The 7,252-nt window shown below is 36.9% G+C and overlaps 1 non-coding gene across 1 annotated transcript; it reads left to right on the forward strand.

The window, feature by feature from the left end:
• The first annotated feature begins 1,169 nt into the window (after positions 1-1,169).
• Positions 1,170-1,276, forward strand: LOC133071992 (U6 spliceosomal RNA). The gene has a single exon (XR_009696604.1). It is a non-coding gene; the product is annotated as a U6 spliceosomal RNA (small nuclear RNA).
• The last annotated feature ends 5,976 nt before the right edge of the window (positions 1,277-7,252 follow it).

The following is a 7,252-nucleotide window of genomic DNA, read 5'->3' on the forward strand; positions in this document are numbered from 1 at the left end:
AATTCTAGAACAGGCCTGCAAAACAGGCAGGAGAATCTCTAGATGAATAACTGAAAGGTTTAGCAATTTCTCAGTTTTGTATGCTAGATTAATTTACTGATGGTAGTTTTTCATTCCCCCATAATAAAATTGTCTGTCCATATTATTTATTGTCTGATGGTGAGTTGAGTATAATTCACTATATGAAACCATGTAATTTGCTTTAGCCAAACTAGATATTAGAAGATCTGATGAAAGCTGAAGCTTAAAATGTACCTATATAAATGAGCTTTTCCTGTTATGACTTAGTGATTTCCTATGAAAAGAAAACATTCTCTAAAAACTGTTGCCTTTTAAGCCTGAGCATCACAACAAAAATTCATAGAATGGATATAAACTGAATCTTCAGTCTTTAGCCAAGGCTAGCTGACCCACATTATGAAGCAGAGATATAGCTGAGCCCATTTTAGACAAGGCAAAATGAGTCTGAGAATAATTATTCTTGTAAGCATTGTATTTGGAGTTGTTTTTCAGCATTATTGTGCCAATAGCTGACTGATACAAATGCTTTTGAGTGTTAGTAATTGCTGTCTTAATTACCTTGCTCTTTTCAGTCAAGCTCAGCCTTCTACTTTATCTCCAGTAACCAGATTAATGCTCTACTGCAATCAATTTCCTTTCTAATCTGAGTCCCTTCGGTTGGATTTTTGTTACAGGCTATACTACTTCTGGATACTCTGCCTAACTGAAACCTACTGTCCACCTGCTTCTGTATAAAAATATCATTATATGCTTTACACATTATGTGAGATACATAAATGGTAATAACTAATACCACTGTTTATTAAGAAACAGTTACAGGTCAGGCACATTTAGACATGTATTTCAGTTGATTCTTTAAAAATTTTTTTTAAATGCAAGGTAAATTTTATAATTGCCATTTTCTGGGTTAAATTCATTCATTTTTATTATTTCTATATCCCAAAGGCCTTAAACTCAGAAAAGGTAAGTAACCTGCTTAAGACACCTCAGGCAGTAAATGTTACAACCATGATGCAAATTCAGCTTTGCTTTCTAGGCTGTTTCCTGTCACACATTTAAAATAGAGGAATCATGAAGTTTTGAAGTGATAAGATATATACCCATGTTATGTCTGAATAGTTTCCAAGGGATCCAAATTGTCTACTATTGTGCTTGCTTCGAAAGAACACATACCAAAATTGGAATGATACAGAGAAGATTAGCATGGCCCCGATACAAGGGTGACACACACGTTCACGGAGCATTCCAAAGTTTTTGTAAACCAACTATACTTTAAAAAAACTGTCTACTGTGTAGACCTTAGAGTACTGAAAAAAATTTCCTTGGCTTGTCTAAAAGATGGTATGTACTATGTCACTTGGCAAGTATGTTCACAGAAGTGAGGATGGGTTGGATTAGGTGATGCAATTTTTATTAAAAAAAAAATAATACAATTCATTGCAGCCATTCTAAGAAAGATTAATGGTAAAGTTTTAGTGTTTGGATATTTTCCAAAAGTTTTAGTGTTTGGACATTTTCCAACTGATGGTCCTGATTCTATTTTTACGTAAAGACCAGTGCAAGTCTGAACATAAGAGTTCATGCTTGAGCTCTGGAACAATATAGAACTGAGTTTACATCCTGAGTCTAACTTTTTCTGGCTTATTAAAGTTACTTATATTCCTGAAATCTCAGTTTTATCATACGTAAAATGGGGCTAACAGTAATAACTATGTCATAGAGTTGTTGAGGGAATTACATGAAAAGTGTCTTATGAAAATAATTTAACACTATATTTGGATAAATATATTATGGTTGCCTGAAACTATATGTATTGAACTTCTATAATATCAGGCTTCCCTGGTGGATCAGATGGTAAAGAACACGCCTGCAATGCAGGAGACCCTAGATTGATCCCTGGGTTGGAAAGATCCCCTAGAGAACGGAATGGCTACCCACTCTGGTATTCTTGCCTGGAGGATTTCACGGACAGAGGCTATAGTCCATGGGGTTGCAAAGAGTCAGACACGACTGAATGACTAACACTGTCACTTTTCTATAATATCACTGAGAATGGGAATTATTCTTTGCTAATGGAGAATGGATTTTTGTAAGGGCGGAGAAAGGCAGGGAAATAGGCACACAGCAGGGGAGGTGGAAAAGGAAAGTGCAAATAATTTAAACTGATTAGGTAGCTGGTGTAGAAAACTCTAAACCAGGGCATGATGGAGAATACCTGGACAAACAAAAATGCTATCTGAAGCAGCATAGAGGGTAAAAATCTTTGAAAGGTATGGTTATAGATTACATTTCACATAAGCTACCTAATGCCATTATAGTCAGTAGGACCAGGAAATGCCATTGTTTAGAGGTGAATAGAAGCAATTTAAAATGCAGCTACTTCCACTTTGTACTGGTGAGATTAATCCATGTTTTGAGCTGCTGTTTTCACCTCGTCATTGTTTATCGGGTTTGAGTCTAATTGGCCTTGATTGGAATCATGGGAAGCCACTAATTAAAATGATTAACAATATCAATAATGGCAAAGGGGAAAGAAAAGGAAGCCTCTTATTTTTAATGGGCTGAACACCATTTCTTGCTGGCAGAATGAATAGAAGTTAATTGAAGAGTGACAGTGGATAGCAAATTTCTAAAATGTCTGTTTTCATGTTGTAACAAAGGGCACATTTTCTAGAAGCTATACCACAGTCACAAATATGGACAAGATTTTTCTTCTCCCCCACTAACGAAATTAAAACAATTTCTAACCTCAGATGTTTTCAGGCACATTATTATGGAGGATGTCTTCTTTCAAGTGCTGTGTTTAACACTGGAAATATTTCAGCTTTGCCATTGACCTTTAAGTTATTCTAATCTGCTTCTATATACAAACACAATTTCTGCAAATAGGCTTTGACCAGAACAGATTTTAGATGGAATAGCGGGACAAAATCCGGACTCAAGCAGAGAAGGGAAAGGCCTAGCCCTCAAGCATCTTCTTGCTACTGAATCTTGACAATGCCCAATGGCTTATTTCTAGAACATAAGTGAAATCATTTGGATAGTACATTTTCACCCTGTACCTCAAAGGGGGTTCATTGGTTCATTCCTGATACCCAGCTCCATTTCTTTCTTGGCATAGGTGAACTCAATGTTATGAAAATCATATGTAGCTACATCTGGATCGTCTTGCTGGCTTGGAGGATGAGATTTATATAGTCAGAGCCTGAGAAATACCTGGCTCTTAATTTCCTAAGGGATTCTGATGACTCAGGAATACTTCATAAGAAATTACTTATATTCTAGAAGCTGGAGGTGGTTCCTCCACAACCCTATATTTTGCTTGCATCTTTACATTTTGGGTGAGGGAAACACTTCCAATTGTGACTTATTTAACTGTTTAAAAATTGCATTATTTATTTTTGGCTGTGCTGGGCCTTTGTTGCTGTGTGGGGGCTTCCTCTTGTTGTGGTGAGTGGGGGCTACTTTCTAGCTTTGGTGTGTTGGCTTCTCATCTTGGTGGTTTCTCTTGTGGAGCACAGGCTCTAGGGCACATGGGCTTCAGTAGCTGTGGTGTGTGGGCTCATGACTTATTTAACTTTTGATTCATTTATCTTTCGTTGATTTAACGATTATTCACACTTGCACAGAACACCACTTCCAACATGCACTCACAAAACCACTACTATTTCCTTCTCTATCTACTACATTCAGGGTTTTCAAAAGAATCCCAGGAACTAAGCTCAGAGACGTCTCTGCACTTTGAAGGCAAGTTATTGAACTGATCTACGCCTCATTTCCATACCTATAAGATGGGAATCCACATATTTATGTACCTAGTGGGATTGCCATGAAGATTTAAAAACTAATCCTTATAAAAGTGCTTGGAACATTGCTGGGCCCAGATCAATTACCTAATAAATGGTTCCTGGTTTACTCTTCAGGGACTACCACTATTCTGAGTTCTTTCGGGGCAGGACAGCAGAGATCACACTTAAAGTGAAAGTGAAAGTCTCTCAGTTGTCTCTGACTCTTTGCGACCCCATGGTACTGTATAGTCCATGGAATTCTCCAGGCCAGAATACTGGAGTGGGTAGCCTGCCCCTTCTCCAGGGGATCTTCCCAACCCAGGAATCGAACCAGGGTCTCCTGCACTGCAGGCGGATTCTTTACCAACTGAGCCATAAGGGAAGCCTGATCATATTTATCTTACTGTTGAATCCTCAGGACATGGCAGAGTGCCTGGCACATAGCAGGTGCTCAACAATAACTCTGACAAGTCACTTCTAAGACAAGTGACTACGGCCTCCAATCCTTCAGGTGGAGTCAGTAGAGGAAACCAAATTTCCAATTTAAGTGCAGTGTTCTTCCTACCTCAGTCCCTTCATAAATTACTTATTTTGTCTCATATCCTGAACATCTTAGTGTTAGGCAATGGAGATGCTTAGTCATAACTTACTGGACTGAATTTTCTCTCTTAGGTGCTGTTTTCTTGTATTTTAAAATAAAGCATAGGATAATGGGTGGTTTCACTGTGTCTCACAATAGTTTATCAGGCCTTTTTTTTTTTTTTCTTCTATTTGTTTTCCCTTGGCACAATTGTTTTCAACAACAGACAAACATTTTAAAACAAAACACACTTCCTTCAAACAAAATCTTTTATAGAAACCAAATTAGACAACACAGTTCTGAAAGAGATCTCCAGGGAATTCAAAAGCAAGAATTCTGGAGCCTTGGACTCACCAGGCAGTTGTTCCTCTTCCCAGTTTCTCTCTACCTTCTCCTAAGCCCTGGTGGCAGTTTGGCAGTTTTGTTTAACCTTTAGAATTTTGGGGAGCATCACCTTAAATCTACTTCCTGGGGCTCAGTAATCGTGGATGCTTCAGATCCCATTAACCTAACTTCCTACCGTGTGTTATAGAACTGTTTCCAGCTATAGGGCAAGTTGATGTATATACATAAAGGTATTATGGATCTTTCAAAGTGGCTTAACTAAATTCTCAGCGATAGGATTGCTAGCAAGACAGCAAAGTAATGCTAACTCCTTTGTAACAAAAAGGGCTGATAAAGCTTTCATTACTTTCAATCTTCTTTTAATTAAAGCTTCTGTGGCTAAAGTGATTAGTCAACATGAAGTCAATGGAACTTAAGCTTTTATGTCTTTTTATTTTACAAATGGCCCAGTGTGTGTGTGTATTTGTTTGGTTAGTGGTCTGAAGAAGAGCACTGATTAAATTTTATGCTCTTGTTATTTTTGTTCATACTTGTTAACTCTGTTATCTGACAATAGGCTTCCAGAGTCTTTTTTATGATGATGAAACATTCTGCTCTTGAGCTGCTCTTAATAGACAGTGCTCCTTGCCAGATATTTTCAAAGTGTTTGTTCACCTAAAAGCAAAGTTTTTCTATCTTAAACTTATCTGTTTAGCCCTCTGATTGAAGATGACCTGCCAAAAGCAGGTTACTTATACCTCAAAGCTCAAATAAGGCCCAAGGAAGGAGATATGATGAGGCCATTTTGGTGCTGGTGAAGGCAGTATTTCTTTTCTAGAGCAACAGTTCTCTAAGTATTCCAAACATACTTTTATGTAATATGCTGTTGTTTAGTAAGTGAGTGTAAAGTTAGCTTTATGTAATATGTGTAGAGACATGAATTTTTAAACTTAAATCAAGGCAGAATTTTTGTCATTTCTATAAAACTTTTAGCATAAAAATGCATATAATAATAATTTCTGTGCAAAAGTATGACTCAAACATGTTTTTTTGGACTTTCTGTTTTCAAGGATGGCTAGTTGTAAATGTGAGTGAGGTGGTATATGCACAATTGAGTTACCAATATTGTATATGAAAAAAACCAGGGGATTTTCATAAAGGACCTAGATGGTTATATGAAAAAATGAGAAAGGTAGTTATAAACTATTAGTGAAATACCATAAGTAGATATTTAAACTAATGTGGACATGCAAGTAATAATAAATTCAAATTGAGGTTCATTTATGTAGGAATTTTATTAATTATAGATGTTTCACATGTTTATGCTAACTTTAAATACACACATGAGGCTATAACTTAGAGAACATTGCTTTTTAGAACAATAACATGATTTCAGAACTCCAGGGATATAGCCAAGTTATGTGAAATACTAGAAATGATCAAAAGAGGAGAAAGAAACCAAAAGAGGGAAGTCTGCACCCTGACCTGACCTAGACTTGCTGGTGACTCCTGTATCTTGTAGGGGAGTAGCTACTACTTTAAGGCCATGTTCACGCATGTCCCTGGATATCTGAATTAATAAATCTACTCCTAAGTTCTAGAGGAATCTTAAACAGAATTAGGTATAGCAGACCAATGAAACCCTGGGTTTGAAATTCTTTCATCTAACCCACTAACTGTCCCAGACATGGTTGGCTGACTAATTAAGGAATGCTCATTCCCAAACTCACTGCCTTGCCTGCCTCCACTAGAAAAACTGTGAAAATGACATCTTCCCAGACACCCTTGCATGTTGAGATGGTCACATGATACAGTTCGAGCCAATGGGATATAATCTGCAGTCTGCTAGATTACTGGTAAATCGGGAGCTTTCTGATAAATGGGACTGATAAACTCAGAGCTGACATGCCCCTTCTTCCTTCTCCTTGCCTTGAGCTCAGATATTATGCCTGGACTTGAGGCATTTGTCTTGTGAGCATGAATAAAAGATACAAGAGATACCAAATCATGGCTCAGCATGGTTGATCCACAAAACTACTTCCAAACTTCTTGGTGTGAGAGGAATTTAAGGTCTACTTGATTAAGGCAGCATTTGTTTGATGTTTCATTAGAGAGGAAGCATGTATCTAATAGACTTGGTGACAGGGTATTCATTTCACAGTATATCCATTTCACTTTATAAGCATGTATCTTGACTACTTCTAACTCTAACATGCTTCTCTTCAGAAAATCACAATCCACACTTAGAGTTTTCAAACACTTATGCTGGAAAATCCAGTGAACTTACTTATTTCTCTACTGAAATTACAGAGAAAAATGAAAGCATTAAATTCAGAACCCTAGCCAAGACAACTATATTGGAAGAAAATAAAGCTTCCAAATTCACTAATATTCAACATAATATTGTTGCAGTAGTGTTATAGTACAAGCAATATAATTTCCTATATGGCTCACACATTTAGATCATAAATTTGAAATAGTAAAATAGGTATATTTATAAGTACAACCTTTGCATGTGTTCATTATAATGAGAATAACC

The sequence above is a fragment of the Dama dama genome, chromosome 17, assembly GCF_033118175.1.
Source record: "Dama dama isolate Ldn47 chromosome 17, ASM3311817v1, whole genome shotgun sequence".
In the NCBI taxonomy this organism is placed as follows: Eukaryota; Metazoa; Chordata; class Mammalia; order Artiodactyla; family Cervidae; genus Dama; species Dama dama.